Below are 25,179 nucleotides of genomic sequence, written 5' to 3'. Positions count from 1 at the left end.
AATGAGGATGCATCTTGCTGCCTTTCCAATGAAGCAAGTTTAATTTAGTAATAGGTGAAAAACCATCCCTACAAAGGTGTTAATCAGAGACTTGGCTTTGTGGACACTTTTCAGAGAACAAATTTGTTAGCATAAAAATAAAGCCAGAAAATGAAGAGCTGTTTAATCACTCAATTGGATTTTTTTGCCAGCATATTTCTTTTTCTCTGCAACCCACTGCTAAATTGTGCTTCCTAGCTGTTTTTATAAAATCACTGAATCAAATCTAACTCTGATTACATCAGAGAAGGCCAGGTACCCTACACCATAAGAGGGGGTTTGAAATTTTGACTTGTCTACTTAAATATCACCAAAACCTGATCACAAGGTCAATTATGTCCCTGGGTGGGATTGAACCACCAACCTTTTGGTTAGTAGCCAGACACACTAACCGATTGCGCCACAGAGAAACTTTGGAAAAAGTACATACTGACAAAGGCTAATAAGCATTCATCTAGAACGTTTCCTAGAAAAACTTTAAAAAGTCAATAATCTGGAGAGTTTTTGTAAGAATTTTCTTATATCAACCAACGAAGAAACACATTGGTACTTTCCCATGATGAGTGAGTGCTTCAGGATCTCTTGCACTTACATGTGCAGCAGAGTACTGCAATGGAAGCATGCTGGGCACATTACCCAGAGGTAGGCAGATTGAAACTATCCTCTGCTATATGCATTTTTTTTTTGTTAATTAAAGTAATCCAAAACTGGGATTGATATGTTAGCTATTTTATGTTTACTTAAAGTACAATAACTTTTACCATTTTAATTTGTTTTAATAGTATATTGACAGTATTGTTTTCTTTCAAAAATCCACTTAATTTTCTTTACCCTATTATTAAAATGGTAATTGACAAAAACAAACTACATTGTCACCAGAAGAGCAATACAAAATGTACAAGTGATATATTAAAATCATCTTTCCAGCTTGAATTTCAATGATGCATTGGGGCAACGATTTTGTGAGAAACATCTTCACCCTTAAATAAAGATTTTCTTAATTCCTTACCTGTGTGCTAATTAGATATCACCTTGTTTTCACATTAAACAGACTTCTACATGAGAAAGCAGCAAGGATGCAGTGGCGTTAATGTTTCCTGGTGTCAACCTGTATTATTTCAGTAGACATTGAAATGAGGATGCATCTTGCTGCCTTTCCAATGAAGCAAGTTTAATTTAGTAATAGGTGAAAAACCATCCCTACAAAGGTGTTAATCAGAGACTTGGCTTTGTGGACACTTTTCAGAGAACAAATTTGTTAGCATAAAAATAAAGCCAGAAAATGAAGAGCTGTTTAATCACTCAATTGGATTTTTTTGCCAGCATATTTCTTTTTCTCTGCAACCCACTGCTAAATTGTGCTTCCTAGCTGTTTTTATAAAATCACTGAATCAAATCTAACTCTGATTACATCAGAGAAGGCCAGGTACCCTACACCATAAGAGGGGGTTTGAAATTTTGACTTGTCTACTTAAATATCACCAAAACCTGATCACAAGGTCAATTATGTCCCTGGGTGGGATTGAACCACCAACCTTTTGGTTAGTAGCCAGACACACTAACCGATTGCGCCACAGAGACACTTTGCAAAAAGTACATACTGACAAAGGCTAATAAGCATTCATCTAAAACGTTTCCTAGAAAAACTTTAAAAAGTCAATAATCTGGAGAGTTTTTGTAAGATGTTTCTTCCATCCACCAACGAAGAAACACATTGGTACTTTCCCATGATGAGTGAGTGCTTCAGGATCTCTTGCACTTACATGTGCAGCAGAGTACTGCAATGGAAGCATGCTGGGCCCATAACCCAGAGGTAGGCAGATTAAAACTATCCTCTGCTATATGCATTTTTTTTGTTAAAGTAATCCAAAACTGGGATTGATATTTTTGCTCTTTTATTTTTCATTAAAGTACAATAACTTTTACCATTTTAATTTGTTTTAATAGTATATTGAAAGTATTGTTTTCTTTTAAAAATCCACTTAATTTTCTTTACCCTTTTATTAAAATGGTAATTGACAAAAACAAACTACATTGTCACCAGAAGAGCAATACAAAATGTACAAGTGATATATTAAAATCATCTTTCCTGCTTGAATTTCAATGATGCATTGGGGCAACGATTTTGTGAGAAACATTTTCACCCTTAAATAAAGATTTTCTTAATTCCTTACCTGTGTGCTAATTAGATATCACCTTGTTTTCACATTAAACAGACTTCCACATGAGAAAGCAGCAAGGATGCAGTGGCGTTAATGTTTCCTGGTGTCAACCTGTATTATTTCAGTAGACATTGAAATGAGGATGCATCTTGCTGCCTTTCCAATGAAGCAAGTTTAATTTAGTAATAGGTGAAAAACCATCCTTACAAAGGTGTTAATCAGAGACTTGGCTTTGTGGACACTTTTCAGAGAACAAATTTGTTAGCATAAAAATAAAGCCAGAAAATGAAGAGCTGTTTAATCACTCAATTGGATTTTTTTGCCAGCATATTTATTTTTCTCTGCAACCCACTGCTAAATTGTGCTTCCTAGCTGTTTTTATAAAATCACTGAATCAAATCTAACTCTGATTACATCAGAGAAGGCCAGGTACCCTACACCATAAGAGAGGGTTTGAAATTTTGACTTGTCTACTTAAAGATCACCAAAATCTGATAACAAGGTCAATTACGTCCCTGGGTGGGATTGAACCACCAACCTTTTGGTTAATAGCCATACACACTAACTGATTGCGCCACAGAGACACTTTGCTAAAGTACATACTGGCAAAGGCTAATAAGCATTCATCTAAAACGTTTCCTAGAAAAACTTTAAAAAGTCAATAATCTGGAGAGTTTTTGTAAGATGTTTCTTCCATCAACCAATGAAGAAACACATTGGTACTTTCCCATGATGAGTGAGTGCTTCAGGATCTATTACACTTACATGTGCAGCAGAGTACAGCAATGGAAGCATGCTGGGCACATAACCCAGAGGTAGGCAGATTGAAACTATCCTCTGCTATATGCATTTTTTTTTGTTAAAGTAATCCAAAACTGGGATTGATATGTTGGCTCTTTTATTTTTACTTACAGTACAATAACTTTTACCATTTTAATTTGTTTTAATAGTATATTGACAGTATTGTTTTCTTTCAAAAATCCACTTAATTTTCATTACCCTATTATTAAAATGGTAATTGACAAAAACAAACTACATTGTCACCAGAAGAGCAATACAAAATGTACAAGTGATATATTAAAATCATCTTTCCAACTTGAATTTCAATGATGCATTGGGGCAACGATTTTGTGAGAAACATTTTCACCCTTAAATAAAGATTTTCTTAATTCCTTACCTGTGTGCTAATTAGATATCACCTTGTTTTCACATTAAACAGACTTCCACATGAGAAAGCAGCAAGGATGCAGTGGCGTTAATGTTTCCTGGTGTCAACCTGTATTATTTCAGTAGACATTGAAATGAGGATGCATCTTGCTGCCTTTCCAATGAAGCAAGTTTAATTTAGTAATAGGTTAAAAACCATCCTTACAAAGGTGTTAATCAGAGACTTGGCTTTGTGGACACTTTTCAGAGAACAAATTTGTTAGCATAAAAATAAAGCCAGAAAATTAAGAGCTGTTTAATCACTCAATTTGATTTTTTTTGCCAGCATATTTCTTTTTCTCTGCAACCCACTGCTAAATTGTGCTTCCTAGCTGTTTTTATAAAATCACTGAATCAAATCTAACTCTGATTACATCAGAGAAGGCCAGGTACCCTACACCAGAACAGGGGGATTTGAAATTTTGACTTGTCTACTTAAAGATCACCAAAATCTGATAACAAGGTCAATTACGTCCCTGGGTGGGATTGAACCACCAACCTTTTGGTTAATCGCCGTGCACACTAAATGATTGCGCCACAGAGACACTTTGCAAAAGTCTATACTGACAAAGGCTAATAAGCATTCATCTAAAACGTTTCCTAGAAAAACTTTAAAAAGTCAATAATCTGGAGAGTTTTTGTAAGATGTTTCTTCCATCAACCAACGAAGAAACACATTGGTACTTTCCCATGATGAGTGAGTGCTTCAGGATCTCTTGCACTTACATGTGCAGCAGAGTACAGCAATGGAAGCATGCTGGGCCCATAACCCAGCGGTAGGCAGATTGAAACTATCCTCTGCTATATGCATTTTTTTTGTTAATTAAAGTAATCCAAAACTGGGATTGATATTTTGGCTCTTTTATTTTCACTTAAAGTACAATAACTTTTACCATTTTAATTTGTTTTAATAGTATATTGACAGTATAGTTTTCTTTAAAAAAATCCACTTAATTTTCTTTACCCTATTATTAAAAGGGTAATTGACAAAAACAAACTACATTGTCACCAGAAGAGCAATACAAAATGTACAAGTGATATATTAAAATCATCTTTCCAGCTTGAATTTCAATGATGCATTGGGGCAACAATTTTGTGAGAAACATCTTCACCCTTAAATAAAGATTTTCTTAATTCCTAACCTGTGTGCTAATTAGATATCACCTTGTTTTCACATTAAACAGACTTCTACATGAGAAAGCAGCAAGGATGCAGTGGCGTTAATGTTTCCTGGTGTCAACCTGTATTATTTCAGTAGACATTGAAATGAGGATGCATCTTGCTGCCTTTCCAATGAAGCAAGTTTAATTTAGTAATAGGTGAAAAACCATCCCTACAAAGGTGTTAATCAGAGACTTGGCTTTGTGGACACTTTTCAGAGAACAAATTTGTTAGCATAAAAATAAAGCCAGAAAATGAAGAGCTGTTTAATCACTCAATTGGATTTTTTTGCCAGCATATTTCTTTTTCTCTGCAACCCACTGCTAAATTGTGCTTCCTAGCTGTTTTTATAAAATCACTGAATCAAATCTAACTCTGATTACATCAGAGAAGGCCAGGTACCCTACACCATAAGAGGGGGTTTGAAATTTTGACTTGTCTACTTAAATATCACCAAAACCTGATCACAAGGTCAATTATGTCCCTGGGTGGGATTGAACCACCAACCTTTTGGTTAGTAGCCAGACACACTAACCGATTGCGCCACAGAGACACTTTGCAAAAAGTAAATACTGACAAAGGCTAATAAGCATTCATCTAGAACGTTTCCTAGAAAAACTTTAAAAAGTCAATAATCTGGAGAGTTTTTGTAAGATGTTTCTTCCATCAACCAACGAAGAAACACATTGGTACTTTCCCATGATGAGTGAGTGCTTCAGGATCTCTTGCACTTACATGTGCAGCAGAGTACTGCAATGGAAGCATGCTGGGCCCATTACCCTGAGGTAGGCAGATTGAAACTATCCTCTGCTATATGCATTTTTTTTGTCAATTAAAGTAATCCAAAACTGGGATTGATATTTTTGTTCTTTTATTTTTACTTAAAGTACAATAACTTTTACCATTTTAATTTGTTTTAATAGTATATTGACAGTATTGTTTTCTTTCAAAAATCCACTTAATTTTCTTTACCCTATTATTAAAATGGTAATTGACAAAAACAAACTACATTGTCACCAGAAGAGCAATACAAAATGTACAAGTGATATATTAAAATCATCTTTCCAGCTTGAATTTCAATGATGCATTGGGGCAACGATTTTGTGAGAAACATCTTCACCCTTAAATAAAGATTTTCTTAATTCCTTACCTGTGTGCTAATTAGATATCACCTTGTTTTCACATTAAACAGACTTCTACATGAGAAAGCAGCAAGGATGCAGTGGCGTTAATGTTTCCTGGTGTCAACCTGTATTATTTCAGTAGACATTGAAATGAGGATGCATCTTGCTGCCTTTCCAATGAAGCAAGTTTAATTTAGTAATAGGTGAAAAACCATCCCTACAAAGGTGTTAATCAGAGACTTGGCTTTGTGGACACTTTTCAGAGAACAAATTTGTTAGCATAAAAATAAAGGCAGAAAATGAAGAGCTGTTTAATCACTCAATTGGATTTTTCTGCCAGCATATTTCTTTTTCTCTGCAACCCACTGCTAAATTGTGCTTCCTAGCTGTTTTTATAAAATCACTGAATCAAATCTAACTCTGATTACATCAGAGAAGGCCAGGTACCCTACACCATAAGAGGGGATTTGAAATTTTGACTTGTCTACTTAAAGATCACCAAAATCTGATAACAAGGTCAATTACGTCCCTGGGTGGGATTGAGCCTCCAACCTTTTGGTTTATAGCCGTACACACTAACTGATTGCGCCACAGAGACATTTCGCAAAAGTACATACTGACAAAGGCTAATAAGCATTCATCTAAAACGTTTCCTAGAAAAACTTTAAAAAGTCAATAATCTGGAGAGTTTTTGTAAGATGTTTCTTCCATCCACCAACGAAGAAACACATTGGTACTTTCCCATGATGAGTGAGTGCTTCAGGATCTCTTGCACTTACATGTGCAGCAGAGTACAGCAATGGAAGCATGCTGGGCCCATAACCCAGCGGTAGGCAGATTGAAACTATCCTCTGCTATATGCATTTTTTTTTGTTAATTAAAGTAATCCAAAACTGGGATTGATATTTTGGCTCTTTTATTTTCATTTAAAGTACAATAACTTTTACCATTTTAATTTGTTTTAATAGTATATTGACAGTATAGTTTTCTTTAAAAAAATCCACTTAATTTTCTTTACCCTATTATTAAAAGGGTAATTGACAAAAACAAACTACATTGTCACCAGAAGAGCAATACAAAATGTACAAGTGATATATTAAAATCATCTTTCCAGCTTGAATTTCAATGATGCATTGGGGCAACAATTTTGTGAGAAACATCTTCACCCTTAAATAAAGATTTTCTTAATTCCTAACCTGTGTGCTAATTAGATATCACCTTGTTTTCACATTAAACAGACTTCTACATGAGAAAGCAGCAAGGATGCAGTGGCGTTAATGTTTCCTGGTGTCAACCTGTATTATTTCAGTAGACATTGAAATGAGGATGCATCTTGCTGCCTTTCCAATGAAGCAAGTTTAATTTAGTAATAGGTGAAAAACCATCCCTACAAAGGTGTTAATCAGAGACTTGGCTTTGTGGACACTTTTCAGAGAACAAATTTGTTAGCATAAAAATAAAGGCAGAAAATGAAGAGCTGTTTAATCACTCAATTGGATTTTTCTGCCAGCATATTTCTTTTTCTCTGCAACCCACTGCTAAATTGTGCTTCCTAGCTGTTTTTATAAAATCACTGAATCAAATCTAACTCTGATTACATCAGAGAAGGCCAGGTACCCTACACCATAAGAGGGGATTTGAAATTTTGACTTGTCTACTTAAAGATCACCAAAATCTGATAACAAGGTCAATTACGTCCCTCGGTGGGATTGAGCCTCCAACCTTTTGGTTTATAGCCGTACACACTAACTGATTGCGCCACAGAGACATTTCGCAAAAGTACATACTGACAAAGGCTAATAAGCATTCATCTAAAACGTTTCCTAGAAAAACTTTAAAAAGTCAATAATCTGGAGAGTTTTTGTAAGATGTTTCTTCCATCCACCAACGAAGAAACACATTGGTACTTTCCCATGATGAGTGAGTGCTTCAGGATCTCTTGCACTTACATGTGCAGCAGAGTACTGCAATGGAAGCATGCTGGGCCCATAACCCAGAGGTAGGCAGATTAAAACTATCCTCTGCTATATGCATTTTTTTTGTTAAAGTAATCCAAAACTGGGATTGATATTTTTGCTCTTTTATTTTTCATTAAAGTACAATAACTTTTACCATTTTAATTTGTTTTAATAGTATATTGAAAGTATTGTTTTCTTTTAAAAATCCACTTAATTTTCTTTACCCTATTATTAAAATGGTAATTGACAAAAACAAACTACATTGTCACCAGAAGAGCAATACAAAATGTACAAGTGATATATTAAAATCATCTTTCCTGCTTGAATTTCAATGATGCATTGGGGCAACGATTTTGTGAGAAACATTTTCACCCTTAAATAAAGATTTTCTTAATTCCTTACCTGTGTGCTAATTAGATATCACCTTGTTTTCACATTAAACAGACTTCCACATGAGAAAGCAGCAAGGATGCAGTGGCGTTAATGTTTCCTGGTGTCAACCTGTATTATTTCAGTAGACATTGAAATGAGGATGCATCTTGCTGCCTTTCCAATGAAGCAAGTTTAATTTAGTAATAGGTGAAAAACCATCCTTACAAAGGTGTTAATCAGAGACTTGGCTTTGTGGACACTTTTCAGAGAACAAATTTGTTAGCATAAAAATAAAGCCAGAAAATGAAGAGCTGTTTAATCACTCAATTGGATTTTTTTGCCAGCATATTTATTTTTCTCTGCAACCCACTTCTAAATTGTGCTTCCTAGCTGTTTTTATAAAATCACTGAATCAAATCTAACTCTGATTACATCAGAGAAGGCCAGGTACCCTACACCATAAGAGAGGGTTTGAAATTTTGACTTGTCTACTTAAAGATCACCAAAATCTGATAACAAGGTCAATTACGTCCCTGGGTGGGTTTGAACCACCAACCTTTTGGTTAATAGCCATACACACTAACTGATTGCGCCACAGAGACACTTTGCAAAAGTACATACTGGCAAAGGCTAATAAGCATTCATCTAAAACGTTTCCTAGAAAAACTTTAAAAAGTCAATAATCTGGAGAGTTTTTGTAAGATGTTTCTTCCATCAACCAATGAAGAAACACATTGGTACTTTCCCATGATGAGTGAGTGCTTCAGGATCTATTACACTTACATGTGCAGCAGAGTACAGCAATGGAAGCATGCTGGGCACATAACCCAGAGGTAGGCAGATTGAAACTATCCTCTGCTATATGCATTTTTTTTTGTTAAAGTAATCCAAAACTGGGATTGATATGTTGGCTCTTTTATTTTTACTTACAGTACAATAACTTTTACCATTTTAATTTGTTTTAATAGTATATTGACAGTATTGTTTTCTTTCAAAAATCCACTTAATTTTCATTACCCTATTATTAAAATGGTAATTGACAAAAACAAACTACATTGTCACCAGAAGAGCAATACAAAATGTACAAGTGATATATTAAAATCATCTTTCCAGCTTGAATTTCAATGATGCATTGGGGCAACAATTTTGTGAGAAACATCTTCACCCTTAAATAAAGATTTTCTTAATTCCTAACCTGTGTGCTAATTAGATATCACCTTGTTTTCACATTAAACAGACTTCTACATGAGAAAGCAGCAAGGATGCAGTGGCGTTAATGTTTCCTGGTGTCAACCTGTATTATTTCAGTAGACATTGAAATGAGGATGCATCTTGCTGCCTTTCCGATGAAGCAAGTTTAATTTAGTAATAGGTGAAAAACCATCCCTACAAAGGTGTTAATCAGAGACTTGGCTTTGTGGACACTTTTCAGAGAACAAATTTGTTAGCATAAAAATAAAGCCAGAAAATGAAGAGCTGTTTAATCACTCAATTGGATTTTTTGCCAGCATATTTCTTTTTCTCTGCAACCCACTGCTAAATTGTGCTTCCTAGCTGTTTTTATAAAATCACTGAATCAAATCTAACTCTGATTACATCAGAGAAGGCCAGGTACCCTACACCATAAGAGGGGGTTTGAAATTTTGACTTGTCTACTTAAATATCACCAAAACCTGATCACAAGGTCAATTATGTCCCTGGGTGGGATTGAACCACCAACCTTTTGGTTAGTAGCCAGACACACTAACCGATTGCGCCACAGAGACACTTTGCAAAACGTAAATACTGACAAAGGCTAATAAGCATTCATCTAGAACGTTTCCTAGAAAAACTTTAAAAAGTCAATAATCTGGAGAGTTTTTGTAAGAATTTTCTTAAATCAACCAACGAAGAAACACATTGGTACTTTCCCATGATGAGTGAGTGCTTCAGGATCTCTTGCACTTACATATGCAGCAGAGTACTGCAATGGAAGCATGCTGGGCCCATTACCCAGAGGAAGGCAGATTGAAACTATCCTCTGCTATATGCATTTTTTTTGTCAATTAAAGTAATCCAAAACTGGGATTGATATGTTAGCTATTTTATGTTTACTTAAAGTACAATAACTTTTACCATTTTAATTTGTTTTAATAGTATATTGACAGTATTGTTTTCTTTCAAAAATCCACTTAATTTTCTTTACCCTATTATTAAAATGGTAATTGACAAAAACAAACTACATTGTCACCAGAAGAGCAATACAAAATGTACAAGTGATATATTAAAATCATCTTTCCAGCTTGAATTTCAATGATGCATTGGGGCAACGATTTTGTGAGAAACATCTTCACCCTTAAATAAAGATTTTCTTAATTCCTTACCTGTGTGCTAATTAGATATCACCTTGTTTTCACATTAAACAGACTTCTACATGAGAAAGCAGCAAGGATGCAGTGGCGTTAGTGTTTCCTGGTGTCAACCTGTATTATTTCAGTAGACATTGAAATGAGGATGCATCTTGCTGCCTTTCCAATGAAGCAAGTTTAATTTAGTAATAGGTGAAAAACCATCCCTACAAAGGTGTTAATCAGAGACTTGGCTTTGTGGACACTTTTCAGAGAACAAATTTGTTAGCATAAAAATAAAGGCAGAAAATGAAGAGCTGTTTAATCACTCAATTGGATTTTTCTGCCAGCATATTTCTTTTTCTCTGCAACCCACTGCTAAATTGTGCTTCCTAGCTGTTTTTATAAAATCACTGAATCAAATCTAACTCTGATTACATCAGAGAAGGCCAGGTACCCTACACCATAAGAGGGGATTTGAAATTTTGACTTGTCTACTTAAAGATCACCAAAATCTGATAACAAGGTCAATTACGTCCCTGGGTGGGATTGAGCCTCCAACCTTTTGGTTTATAGCCATACACACTAACTGATTGCGCCACAGAGACACTTTGCAAAAGTACATACTGACAAAGGCTAATAAGCATTCATCTAAAACGTTTCCTAGAAAAACTTTAAAAAGTCAATAATCTGGAGAGTTTTTGTAAGATGTTTCTTCCATCCACCAACGAAGAAACACATTGGTACTTTCCCATGATGAGTGAGTGCTTCAGGATCTCTTGCACTTACATGTGCAGCAGAGTACTGCAATGGAAGCATGCTGGGCCCATAACCCAGAGGTAGGCAGATTAAAACTATCCTCTGCTATATGCATTTTTTTTGTTAAAGTAATCCAAAACTGGGATTGATATTTTTGCTCTTTTATTTTTCATTAAAGTACAATAACTTTTACCATTTTAATTTGTTTTAATAGTATATTGAAAGTATTGTTTTCTTTTAAAAATCCACTTAATTTTCTTTACCCTATTATTAAAATGGTAATTGACAAAAACAAACTACATTGTCACCAGAAGAGCAATACAAAATGTACAAGTGATATATTAAAATCATCTTTCCTGCTTGAATTTCAATGATGCATTGGGGCAACGATTTTGTGAGAAACATTTTCACCCTTAAATAAAGATTTTCTTAATTCCTTACCTGTGTGCTAATTAGATATCACCTTGTTTTCACATTAAACAGACTTCCACATGAGAAAGCAGCAAGGATGCAGTGGCGTTAATGTTTCCTGGTGTCAACCTGTATTATTTCAGTAGACATTGAAATGAGGATGCATCTTGCTGCCTTTCCAATGAAGCAAGTTTAATTTAGTAGTAGGTGAAAAACCATCCTTACAAAGGTGTTAATCAGAGACTTGGCTTTGTGGACACTTTTCAGAGAACAAATTTGTTAGCATAAAAATAAAGCCAGAAAATGAAGAGCTGTTTAATCACTCAATTGGATTTTTTTGCCAGCATATTTATTTTTCTCTGCAACCCACTGCTAAATTGTGCTTCCTAGCTGTTTTTATAAAATCACTGAATCAAATCTAACTCTGATTACATCAGAGAAGGCCGGGTACCCTACACCAGAACAGGGGGATTTGAAATTTTGACTTGTCTACTTAAAGATCACCAAAATCTGATAACAAGGTCAATTACGTCCCTGGGTGGGATTGAACCACCAACCTTTTGGTTAATCGCCGTGCACACTAAATGATTGCGCCACAGAGACACTTTGCAAAAGTCCATACTGACAAAGGCTAATAAGCATTCATCTAAAACGTTTCCTAGAAAAACTTTAAAAAGTCAATAATCTGGAGAGTTTTTGTAAGATGTTTCTTCCATCAACCAACGAAGAAACACATTGGTACTTTCCCATGATGAGTGAGTGCTTCAGGATCTCTTGCACTTACATGTGCAGCAGAGTACAGCAATGGAAGCATGCTGGGCCCATAACCCAGCGGTAGGCAGATTGAAACTATCCTCTGCTATATGCATTTTTTTGTTGTTAATTAAAGTAATCCAAAACTGGGATTGATATTTTGGCTCTTTTATTTTCACTTAAAGTACAATAACTTTTACCATTTTAATTTGTTTTAATAGTATATTGACAGTATTGTTTTCTTTCAAAAAACCACTTAATTTTCTTAACCCTATTATTAAAATGGTAATTGACAAAAACAAACTACATTGTCACCAGAAGAGCAATACAAAATGTACAAGTGATATATTAAAATCATCTTTCCAGCTTGAATTTCAATGATGCATTGGGGCAACGATTTTGTGAGAAACATCTTCACCCTTAAATAAAGATTTTCTTAATTCCTTACCTGTGTGCTAATTAGATATCACCTTGTTTTCACATTAAACAGACTTCCACATGAGAAAGCAGCAAGGATGCAGTGGCGTTAATGTTTCCTGGTGTCAACCTGTATTATTTCAGTAGACATTGAAATGAGGATGCATCTTGCTGCCTTTCCAATGAAGCGTTTAATTTTGTAATAGGTGAAAAACCATCCCTACAAAGGTGTTAATCAGAGACTTGGCTTTGTGGACACTTTTCAGAGAACAAATTTGTTAGCATAAAAATAAAGCCAGAAAATGAAGAGCTGTTTAATCACTCAATTGGATTTATTTTGCCAGCATATTTCTTTTTCTCTGCAACCCACTGCTAAATTGTGCTTCCTAGCTGTTTTTATTAAATCACTGAATCAAATCTAACTCTGATTACATCAGAAAAGGCCAGGTACCCTACACCATAACAGGGGGTTTGAAATTTTGACTTGTCTACTTAAAGATCACCAAAATCTGATAACAAGGTCAATTACGTCCCTGGGTGGGATTGAACCACCAACCTTTTGGTTAGTAGCCGGACACACTAACCGATTGCGCCACAGAGACACTTCACAAAAATTACATACTGACAAAGGCTAATAAGCATACATCTAGAACGTTTCCTAGAAAAACTTTAAAAAGTCAATAATCTGGAGAGTTTTTGTAAAATGTTTCTTCCATCAACCAACGAAGAAACACATTGGTACTTTCCCATGATGAGTGAGTGCTTCAGGATCTCTTGCACTTACATGTGCAGCAGAGTACTGCAATGGAAGCATACAGGGCCCATAACCCAGCGGTAGGCAGATTGAAACTATCCTCTGCTATATGCATTTTTTTGTTGTTAATTAAAGTAATCCAAAACTGGGATTGATATTTTGGCTCTTTTATTTTCACTTAAAGTACAATAACTTTTACCATTTTAATTTGTTTTAATAGTATATTGACAGTATTGTTTTCTTTCAAAAATCCACTTAATTTTCTTAACCCTATTATTAAAATGGTAATTGACAAAAACAAACTACATTGTCACCAGAAGAGCAATACAAAATGTACAAGTGATATATTAAAATCATCTTTCCAGCTTGAATTTCAATGATGCATTGGGGCAACGATTTTGTGAGAAACATCTTCACCCTTAAATAAAGATTTTCTTAATTCCTTACCTGTGTGCTAATTAGATATCACCTTGTTTTCACATTAAACAGACTTCCACATGAGAAAGCAGCAAGGATGCAGTGGCGTTAATGTTTCCTGGTGTCAACCTGTATTATTTCAGTAGAAATTGAAATGAGGATGCATCTTGCTGCCTTTCCAATGAAGCAAGTTTAATTTAGTAATAGGTGAAAAACCATCCCTACAAATGTGTTAATCAGAGACTTGGCTTTGTGGACACTTTTCAGAGAACAAATTTGTTAGCATAAAAATAAAGCCAGAAAATGAAGAGCTGTTTAATCACTCAATTGGATTTTTCTGCCAGCATATTTCTTTTTCTCTGCAAACCACTGCTAAATTGTGCTTCCTATCTGTTTTTATAAAATCACTGAATCAAATCTAACTCTGATTACATCAGAGAAGGCCAGGTACCCTACACCATAACAGGGGGGTTGAAATTTTGACTTGTCTACTTAAAGATCACCAAAATCTGATAACAAGGTCAATTACGTCCCTGGGTGGGATTGAACCACCAACCTTTTGGTTAGTAGCCAGACACACTAACCGATTGCGCCACAGAGACACTTTGTAAAAAGTACATACTGACAAAGGTTAATAAGCATACATCTAGAACGTTTCCTAGAAAAACTTTAAAAAGTCAATAATCTGGAGAGTTTTTGTAAGATGTTTCTTCCATCAACCAACGAAGAAACACATTGGTACTTTCCCATGATGAGTGAGTGCTTCAGGATCTCTTGCACTTACATGTGCAGCAGAGTACTGCAATGGAAGCATGCTGGGCCCATAACCCAGAGGTAGGCAGATTGAAACTATCCTTTGCTATATGCATTTTTTTTTGTTAATTTAAGTAATCAAAACTGGGATTGATATTTTTGCTCTTTTATTTTTACTTAAAGTACAATAACTTTTACCATTTTAATTTGTTTTAATAGTATATTGACAGTATTGTTTTCTTTCAAAAATCCACTTAATTTTCTTTACCCTATTATTAAAATGGTAATTGACAAAAACAAACTACATTGTCACCAGAAGAGCAATACAAAATGTACAAGTGATATATTAAAATCATCTTTCCAGCTTGAATTTCAATGATGCATTGGGGCAACGATTTTGTGAGAAACATCTTCACCCTTAAATAAAGATTTTCTTAATTCCTTACCTGTGTGCTAATTAGATATCACCTTGTTTTCACATTAAACAGACTTCCACATGAGAAAGCAGCAAGGATGCAGTGGCGTTAATGTTTCCTGGTGTCAACCTGTATTATTTCAGTAGACATTGAAATGAGGATGCATCTTGCTGCCTTTCCAATGAAGCGTTTAATTTAGTAATAGGTGAAAAACCATCCCTACAAAGGTGTTAATCAGAGACTTGGCTTTGTGGACACTTTTCAGAGAACAAATTTGTTAGCATAAAAATAAAGCCAGAAAATGAAGAGCTGTTTAATCACTCAATTGGATTTTTTTTGCCAGCATATTTCTTTTTCTCTGCAACCCACTGCTAAATTGTGCTTCCTAGCTGTTTTTATTAAATCACTGAATCAAATCTAACTCTGATTACATCAGAAAAGGCCAGGTACCCTACACCATAACAGGGGGTTTGAAATTTTGACTTGTCTACTTAAAGATCACCAAAATCTGATAACAAGGTCAATTACGTCCCTGGGTGGGATTGAACCACCAACTTTTTGGCTAGTAGCCGGACACACTAACCGATTGCGCCACAGAGACACTTCACAAAAAGTATATACTGACAAAGGCTAATAAGCATACATCTAGAACGTTTCCTAGAAAAACTTTAAAAAGTCAATAATCTGGAGAGTTTTTGTAAAATGTTTCTTCCATCAACCAACAAAGAAACACATTGGTACTTTCCCATGATGAGTGAGTGCTTCAGGATCTCTTGCACTTACATGTGCAGCAGAGTACTGCAATGGAAGCATACAGGGCCCATAACCCAGAGGTAGGCAGATTGAAACTATCCTTTGCTATATGCATTTTTTTTGTTAATTTAAGTAATCAAAACTGGGATTGATATTTTTGCTCTTTTATTTTTACTTTAAGTACAATAATTTTTACCATTTTAATTTGTTTAAATCCACTTAATTTTCTTTACCCTATTATTAAAAGGGTAATTGACAAAAACAAACTACATTGTCACCAGAAGAGCAATACAAAATGTACACGTGATATATTAAAATCATCTTTCCAGCTTGAATTTCAATGATGCATTGGGGCAACGATTTTGTGAGAAACATCTTCACCCTTAAATAAAGATTTTCTTAATTCCTTACCTGTGTGCTAATTAGATATCACCTTGTTTTCACATTAAACAGACTTCCACATGAGAAAGCAGCAAGGATGCAGTGGCGTTAATGTTTCCTGGTGTCAACCTGTATTATTTCAGTAGAAATTGAAATGAAGATGCATCTTGCTGCCTTTCCAATGAAGCAAGTTTAATTTAGTAATAGGTGAAAAACCATCCCTACAAAGGTGTTAATCAGAGACTTGGCTTTGTGGACACTTTTCAGAGAACAAATTTGTTAGCATAAAAATAAAGCCAGAAAATGAAGAGCTGTTTAATCACTCAATTGGATTTTTCTGCCAGCATATTTCTTTTTCTCTGCAAACCACTGCTAAATTGTGCTTCCTATCTGTTTTTATAAAATCACTGAATCAAATCTAACTCTGATTACATCAGAGAAGGCAAGGTACCCTACACCATAACAGGGGGTTTGAAATTTTGACTTGTCTACTTAAAGATCACCAAAATCTGATAACAAGGTCAATTACGTCCCTGGGTGGGATTTAGCCACCAACCTTTTGGTTAGTAGCCAGACACACTAACCGATTGCGCCACAGAGACACTTTGTAAAAAGTACATACTGACAAAGGCTAATAAGCATACATCTAGAACGTTTCCTAGAAAAACTTTAAAAAGTCAATAATCTGGAGAGTTTTTGTAAGATGTTTCTTCCATCAACCAACGAAGAAACACATTGGTACTTTCCCATGATGAGTGAGTGCTTCAGGATCTCTTGCACTTACATGTGCAGCAGAGTACTGCAATGGAAGCATGCTGGGCCCATAACCCAGAGGTAGGCAGATTGAAACTATCCTTTGCTATATGCATTTTTTTTTTGTTAATTTAAGTAATCAAAACTGGGATTGATATTTTTGCTCTTTTATTTTTACTTAAAGTACAAAAACTTTTACCATTTTAATTTGTTTTAATAGTATATTGACAGTATAGTTTTCTTTAAAAAAATCCACTTAATTTTCTTTACCCTATTATTAAAATGGTAATTGACAAAAACAAACTACATTGTCACCAGAAGAGCAATACAAAATGTACAAGTGATATATTAAAATCATCTTTCCAGCTTGAATTTCAATGATGCATTGGGGCAACGATTTTGTGAGAAACATCTTCACCCTTAAATAAAGATTTTCTTAATTCCTTACCTGTGTGCTTATTAGATATCACCTTGTTTTCACATTAAACAGACTTCTACATGAGAAAGCAGCAAGGATGCAGTGGCGTTAATGTTTCCTGGTGTCAACCTGTATTATTTCAGTAGATATTGAAATGAGGATGCATCTTGCTGCCTTTCCAATGAAGCAAGTTTAATTTAGTAATAGGTGAAAAACCATCCCTACAAAGGTGTTAATCAGAGACTTGGCTTTGTGGACACTTTTCAGAGAACAAATTTGTTAGCATAAAAATAAAGCCAGAAAATGAAGAGCTGTTTAATCACTCAATTGGATTTTTTTTGCCAGCATATTTCTTTTTCTCTGCAACCCACTGCTAAATTGTGCTTCCTAGCTGTTTTTATAAAATCAATGAATCAAATCTAACTCTGATTACATCAGAGAAGGCCAGGTACCCTACACCATAACAGGGGTTTTGAAATTTTGACTTGTCTACTTAAAGATCACCAAAATCTGATAACAAGGTCAATTACGTCCCTGGGTGGGATTGAACCACCAACCTTTTGGTTAATAGCCGTGCACACTAACTGATTGCGCCACAGAGACACTTTGCAAAAGTCCATACTGACAAAGGCTAATAAGCATTCATCTAAAACGTTTCCTAGAAAAACTTTAAAAAGTCAATAATCTGGAGAGTTTTTGTAAGATGTTTCTTCCATCAACCAACGAAGAAACACATTGGTACTTTCCCATGATGAGTGAGTGCTTCAGGATCTCTTGCACTTACATGTGCAGCAGAGTACAGCAATGGAAGCATGCTGGGCCCATTACCCAGAGGTAGGCAGATTGAAACTATCCTCTGCTATATGCATTTTTTTAGTTAATTAAAGTAATCCAAAACTGGGATTGATATGTTAGCTCTTTTATGTTTACTTAAAGTACAATAACTTTTACCATTTTAATTTGTTTTAATAGTATATTGACAGTATTGTTTTCTTTCAAAAATCCACTTAATTTTTTTACCCTATTATTAAAATGGTAATTGACAAAAACAAACTACATTGTCACCAGAAGAGCAATACAAAATGTACAAGTGATATATTAAAATCATCTTTCCAGCTTGAATTTCAATGATGCATTGGGGCAACGATTTTGTGAGAAACATCTTCACCCTTAAATAAAGATTTTCTTAATTCCTTACCTGTGTGCTAATTAGATATCACCTTGTTTTCACATTAAACAGACTTCCACATGAGAAAGCAGCAAGGATACAGTGGTGTTAATGTTTCCTGGTGTCAACCTGTATTATTTCAGTAGACATTGAAATGAGGATGCATCTTGCTGCCTTTCCAATGAAGCAAGTTTAATTTAGTAATAGGTGAAAAACCATCCCTACAAAGGTGTTAATCAGAGACTTGGCTTTGTGGACACTTTTCAGAGAACAAATTTGTTAGCATAAAAATAAAGCCAGAAAATGAAGAGCTGTTTAATCACTCAATTGGATTTTTTTTGCCAGCTTATTTCTTTTTCTCTGCAATCCACTGCTAAATTGTGCTTCCTAGCTGTTTTTATAAAATCACTGAATCAAATCAAACTCTGATTACATCAGAGAAGGCCAGGTACCCTACACCATAACAGGGGCTTTGAAATTTTGACTTGTCTACTTAAAGATCACCAAAATCTGATAACAAGGTCAATTACGTCCCTGGTTGGGATTGAACCACCAACTTTTTGGTTAGTAGCCGGACACACTAACCGATTGCGCCACAGAGACACTTTGCAAAAAGTCCATACTGACAAAGTCTAATAAGCATATATCTAGAACGTTTCCTAGAAAAACTTTAAAAAGTCAATAATCTGGAGAGTTTTTGTAAGATGTTTCTTCCATCAACCAATGAAGAAACACATTGGTACTTTCCCATGATGAGTGAGTGCTTCAGGATCTCTTGCACTTACATGTGCAGCAGAGTACTGCAATGGAAGCATGCTGGGCCCATTACCCAGAGGTAGGCAGATTGAAACTATCCTCTGCTATATGCATTTTTTTTGTTAATTAAAGTAATCCAAAACTGGGATTGATATGTTAGCTCTTTTATGTTTACTTAAAGTACAATAACTTTTACCATTTTAATTTGTTTTAATAGTATATTGACAGTATAGTTTTCTTTAAAAAATCCACTTAATTTTCTTTACCCTATTATTAAAAGGGTAATTGACAAAAACAAACTACATTGTCACCAGAAGAGCAATACAAAATGTACAAGTGATATATTAAAATCATCTTTCCAGCTTGAATTTCAATGATGCATTGGGGCAACGATTTTGTGAGAAACATCTTCACCCTTAAATAAAGATTTTCTTAATTCCTTACCTGTGTGCTTATTAGATATCACCTTGTTTTCACATTAAACAGACTTCCACATGAGAAAGCAGCAAGGATGCAGTGGCGTTAATGTTTCCTGGTGTCAACCTGTATTATTTCAGTAGACATTGAAATGAGGATGCATCTTGCTGCCTTTCCAATGAAGCAAGTTTAATTTAGTAATAGGTGAAAAACCATCCCTACAAAGGTGTTAATCAGAGACTTGGCTTTGTGGACACTTTTCAGAGAACAAATTTGTTAGCATAAAAATAAAGCCAGAAAATGAAGAGCTGTTTAATCACTCAATTGGATTTTTTTTGCCAGCATATTTCTTTTTCTCTGCAACCCACTGCTAAATTGTGCTTCCTAGCTGTTTTTATAAAATCAATGAATCAAATCTAACTCTGATTACATCAGAGAAGGCCAGGTACCCTACACCAGAACAGGGGTTTTGAAATTTTGACTTGTCTACTTAAAGATCACCAAAATCTGATAACAAGGTCAATTACGTTCCTGGGTGGGATTGAACCACCAACCTTTTGGTTAATAGCCGTGCACACTAACTGATTGCGCCACAGAGACACTTTGCAAAAGTCCATACTGACAAAGTCTAATAAGCATTCATCTAAAACGTTTCCTAGAAAAACTTTAAAAAGTCAATAATCTGGAGAGTTTTTGTAAGATGTTTCTTCCATCAACCAACGAAGAAACACATTGGTACTTTCCCATGATGAGTGAGTGCTTCAGGATCTCTTGCACTTACATGTGCAGCAGAGTACAGCAATGGAAGCATGCTGGGCCAATAACCCAGCGGTAGGCAGATTGAAACTATCCTCTGCTATATGCATTTTTTTTTGTTAATTTAAGTAATCAAAACTGGGATTGATATGTTAGCTCTTTTATGTTTACTTAAAGTACAATAACTTTTACCATTTTAATTTGTTTTAATAGTATATTGACAGTATTGTTTTCTTTCAAAAATCCACTTAATTTTCTTTACCCTATTATTAAAATGGTAATTGACAAAAACAAACTACATTGTCACCAGAAGAGCAATACAAAATGTACAAGTGATATATTAAAATCATCTTTCCAGCTTGAATTTCAATGATGCATTGGGGCAACGATTTTGTGAGAAACATCTTCACCCTTAAATAAAGATTTTCTTAATTCCTTACCTGTGTGCTAATTAGATATCACCTTGTTTTCACATTAAACAGACTTCCACATGAGAAAGCAGCAAGGATACAGTGGTGTTAATGTTTCCTGGTGTCAACCTGTATTATTTCAGTAGACATTGAAATGAGGATGCATCTTGCTGCCTTTCCAATGAAGCAAGTTTAATTTAGTAATAGGTGAAAAACCATCCCTACAAAGGTGTTAATCAGAGACTTGGCTTTGTGGACACTTTTCAGAGAACAAATTTGTTAGCATAAAAATAAAGCCAGAAAATGAAGAGCTGTTTAATCACTCAATTGGATTTTTTTTGCCAGCATATTTCTTTTTCTCTGCAACCCACTGCTAAATTGTGCTTCCTAGCTGTTTTTATAAAATCACTGAATCAAATCTAACTCTGATTACATCAGAGAAGGCCAGGTACCCTACACCATAACAGGGGGTTTGAAATTTTGACTTGTCTACTTAAAGATCACCAAAATCTGATAACAAGGTCAATTACGTCCCTGGGTGGGATTGAACCACCAACCTTTTAGCTAATAGCCGTGCACACTAACTGATTGCGCCACAGAGACACTTTGCAAAAGTCCATACTGACAAAGGCTAATAAGCATTCATCTAAAACGTTTCCTAGAAAAACTTTAAAAAGTCAATAATCTGGAGAGTTTTTGTAAGATGTATCTTCCAACAACCAACGAAGAAACACATTGGTACTTTCCCATGATGAGTGAGTGCTTCAGGATCTCTTGCACTTACATGTGCAGCAGAGTACTGCAATGGAAGCATGCTGTGCCCATAACCCAGAGGTAGGCAGATTGAAACTATCCTCTGCTATATGCATTTTTTTTTATTAAAATAATCCAAAACTGGGATTGATATTTTAGCTCTTTTATTTTTACTTAAAGTACAATAACTTTTACCATCTTAATTTGTTTTAATAGTATATTGACAGTATTGTTTTCTTTCAAAAATCCACTTAATTTTCTTTACCCTATTATTAAAATGGTAATTGACAAAAACAAACTACATTGTCACCAGAAGAGCAATACAAAATGTACAAGTGATATATTAAAATCATCTTTTCAGCTTGAATTTCAATGATGCATTGGGGCAACAATTTTGTGAGAAACATCTTCACCATTAAATAAAGATTTTCTTAATTCCTTACCTGTGTGCCACTTAGATATCACCTTGTTTTCACATTAAACAGACTTCCACATGAGAAAGCAGCAAGGATGCATTGGCGTTAATGTTTCCTGGTGTCAACCCGTATTATTTCAGTAGACATTGAAATGAGGATGCATCTTGCTGCCTTTCCAATGAAGCAAGTTTAATTTAGTAATAGGTGAAAAACCATCCCTACAAAGGTGTTCATCAGAGACTTGGCTTTGTGGACACTTTTCAGAGAACAAATTTGTTAGCATTAAAATAAAGCCAGAAAATGAAGAGCTGTTCAATCACTCAATTGGATTTTTCTGCCAGCATATTTTTTTTTCTCTGCAACCCACTGCTAAATTGTGCTTCCTAGCTGTTTTTTATAAAATCACTTAATCAAAACGAACTCTGGTTACATCAGAGAAGGCCAGGTACCCTACATCATAAGAGGGGGTTTGAAATTTTGACTTGTCTACTTAAAGATCACCAAAACCTGATCACAAGGTCAATTACATCCCTGGGTGGGATTGAACCATCAACCTTTTGATTAGTAACCGAACACACTAACTGATTGCGCAACAGAGACACTTTGCAAAAGTGCATACTGACAAAGGCTAATAAGCATTCATCTAGAACGTTTCCTAGAAAAACTTTAGAAAGTCAATAACCTGGAGAGTTTTTGTAAGATGTTTCTTAGATCAACCAGCGAAGAAACACATTGGTACTTTCCCATGATGAGTGAGTGCTTCAGGATCTCTTGCACTTACATGTGCAGCAGAGTACTGCAATGGAAGCATGCTAGGCCCATAACCCAGAGGTAGGCAGATTGAAACTATCCTCTGCTATATGCATTTTTTTTGTTAATTAAAGTAATCCAAAACTGGGATTGATATTTTAGCTCTTTTATTTTTACTTAAAGTACAATAACTTTTACCATTTTAATTTGTTTTAATAGTATATTGACAGTATTGTTTTCTTTTAAAAATCAACTTAATAGTATCTCACCTGGCAGGTAAGTAGGAGTTGGGCTAGAGCTGGGGAGGGTCGCTGCTCGGGCACCCCCCTGTCAAGTGAAGGAGATCCAACTGAGGCAGCACAAGGGAACTCTCGAAAGAAGAACAAGGCTAGAGGAAGATCTGAGACAAAGAAATCTGACTTTTACCAGAGCTGACCAGAGGAAAGCACAAACACAGTCCCCCACTATCACAAATAATGCAGTCGAGTTTCCCACATTTGGGGAAATCACAGGGGTCAGCATACCCAGAATGCAATGAATGAACCTCACCCTGGGAGAACAATCTTCATGACCATGGTATCTCCTATGCAAAATAAGTATGATTTGGGATAGGGCTGGGGAGGGCCGCTGCTCAGGCACATCTCTGTCAAGTAAAGGAGATTCAACTGAGGCAGCACAAGGGAACTCTCATCTGGGGACAACAACTGCAGGGAGAACACATATTTTCAGATGAACATGGGAGGGCAGAAGGCTGCCTAATACTGAAGCACCCCCAAACAACAAACCAAATACAACAACTAGGCAAGCATTCCTGGGGGAAGGCCTGCAGCAGATGGATTTGCATATGGTGATGTCATCAAAGCAGTGGGTCAAAGTTGGCTTCAACCCTCGTCTGCATATGAAAAGAGAAAAGGGGCGTGCAGGGCATGGCAGCCTTTTGCGGCGCTTGGAAGACCCCTAGTTCGCATTAAACACCTCCACCCTCCTTCGGTGTGGGGCTCATGTTGGCTATGCCCCAGCCCCTGAAGCATTCAAGCTGATTTCTTGCAGCGGCTGGGCACTGTAACAGCTCCAGAGCTGATCTGTAAGGCAAGTAAAAGGGTGTGGGCCCTACAGCACTACCTGTAGTTCGCATTGTGCGTTGGAAGGCACAAATTAAGCAGATGGGAGAAGTCAGGATAGTGCGCAAGGGCATAGAAGGGAGTGGCTCAAGAAAAGAGAAGTGGAAACAGACAGCAAACTAGGCGGGAGAGAGACCTGAGACAAAGAGATCTGAATTATACGAGAGCCGACCAGGGGAAACACAAATTATGCAGTCAAGTGTCCAACATTTGGGGAAACCGCAGGAGCAGCACACCCAGAGTGCAATGGGTGAGCCTTGCCCTGGGAGAAGCACCTTCATGATCATAGTATCTCACCTGGCAGGTAAGTAGGAGTTGGGCTAGAGTTGGGGAGGGTCGCTGCTCGGGCACCCCCCTGTCAAGTGAAGGAGATCCAACCGAGGCAGCACAAGGAAACTCTTGAAAGAAGAACAAGGCTAGAGGAAGATCTGAGACAAATAAATCTGACTTTTACCAGAGCTGACCAGAGGAAAGAACAAACACAGTCCCCCACTACCACAAATAATGCAGTCGAGTTTCCCACATTTGAGGAAATCATAGGAGTCAGCATACCCAGAATGCAATGAATTAACCTCACCCTGGGAGAACAATCTTCATGACCATGGTATCTCCTATGCAAAATAAGTATGATTTGGGATAGGGCTGGGGAGGGCCACTGCTCAGGCACATCTCTGTCAAGTAAAGGAGATTCAACTGAGGCAGCACAAGGGAACTCTCATCTGGGGACAACAACTGCAGGGAGAACACATATTTTCAGATGAACATGGTAGGGCAGAAGGCTGCCTAATACTGAAGCACCCCCAAACAACAAACCAAATGCAACAACTAGTGCAAGCATTCCTGGGGGAAGGCCTGCAGCAGATGGATTTGCATATGGTGATGTCATCCAAGCAGTGGGTCAAAGTTGGCTTCAACCCTCGTCTGCATATGAAAAGAGAAAAGGGGCGTGCAGGGCATGGCGGCCTTTTGCGGCGCTTGGATGACCCCTAGTTCGCATTAAACACCTCCACCCTCCTTCGATGTGGGGCTAATGTTGGCTATGCCCCAGCCCCTGAAGCATTCAAGCTGATTTCTTGCAGCAGCTGGGCACTGTAACAGCTCCAGAGCTGCTCTGTAAGGCATGTAAAAGGGCGTGGGCCCTGCAGCACTACCTGTAGTTTGCATTGTGCATTGGAAGGCACAAAGTAAGCAGACGGGAGAAGTCAGGATAGTGCGCAAGGGCATAGAAGGGAGCGGCTCAAGAAAAGAGAAGTGGAAACAGACAGCAAACTAGGCTGGAGAGAGACCTGAGACAAAGA

The 25,179-nt window shown here is 36.3% G+C and overlaps 7 non-coding genes across 7 annotated transcripts; all 7 read right to left on the bottom strand.

Annotated features, from left to right (window-relative positions):
* Window positions 1-1,546: 1,546 nt before the first annotated feature.
* Window positions 1,547-1,620, bottom strand: TRNAS-ACU (transfer RNA serine (anticodon ACU)). The gene has a single exon. It is a non-coding gene; the product is annotated as a tRNA-Ser (tRNA).
* A 3,427-nt stretch (window positions 1,621-5,047) lies between these two features.
* TRNAS-ACU (transfer RNA serine (anticodon ACU)) lies at window positions 5,048-5,121 on the bottom strand. Its single transcript has one exon. It is a non-coding gene; the product is annotated as a tRNA-Ser (tRNA).
* Window positions 5,122-9,714: 4,593 nt separating this feature from the next.
* TRNAS-ACU (transfer RNA serine (anticodon ACU)) lies at window positions 9,715-9,788 on the bottom strand. The gene has a single exon. It is a non-coding gene; the product is annotated as a tRNA-Ser (tRNA).
* A 4,600-nt stretch (window positions 9,789-14,388) lies between these two features.
* Window positions 14,389-14,462, bottom strand: TRNAS-ACU (transfer RNA serine (anticodon ACU)). The gene has a single exon. It is a non-coding gene; the product is annotated as a tRNA-Ser (tRNA).
* Window positions 14,463-23,196: 8,734 nt separating this feature from the next.
* Window positions 23,197-23,360, bottom strand: LOC134987056 (U1 spliceosomal RNA). The gene has a single exon (XR_010192808.1). It is a non-coding gene; the product is annotated as a U1 spliceosomal RNA (small nuclear RNA).
* Window positions 23,361-24,030: 670 nt separating this feature from the next.
* On the bottom strand, window positions 24,031-24,193 carry LOC134987000 (U1 spliceosomal RNA). Its single transcript, XR_010192758.1, has one exon. It is a non-coding gene; the product is annotated as a U1 spliceosomal RNA (small nuclear RNA).
* A 152-nt stretch (window positions 24,194-24,345) lies between these two features.
* On the bottom strand, window positions 24,346-24,509 carry LOC134986885 (U1 spliceosomal RNA). Its single transcript, XR_010192655.1, has one exon. It is a non-coding gene; the product is annotated as a U1 spliceosomal RNA (small nuclear RNA).
* Window positions 24,510-25,179: the final 670 nt, after the last annotated feature.

Source organism: Pseudophryne corroboree (genome assembly GCF_028390025.1).
Source record: "Pseudophryne corroboree isolate aPseCor3 chromosome 7 unlocalized genomic scaffold, aPseCor3.hap2 SUPER_7_unloc_6, whole genome shotgun sequence".
Lineage (NCBI taxonomy): Eukaryota > Metazoa > Chordata > Amphibia > Anura > Myobatrachidae > Pseudophryne > Pseudophryne corroboree.
This window is presented reverse-complemented; position numbering and strand designations above follow the sequence as displayed.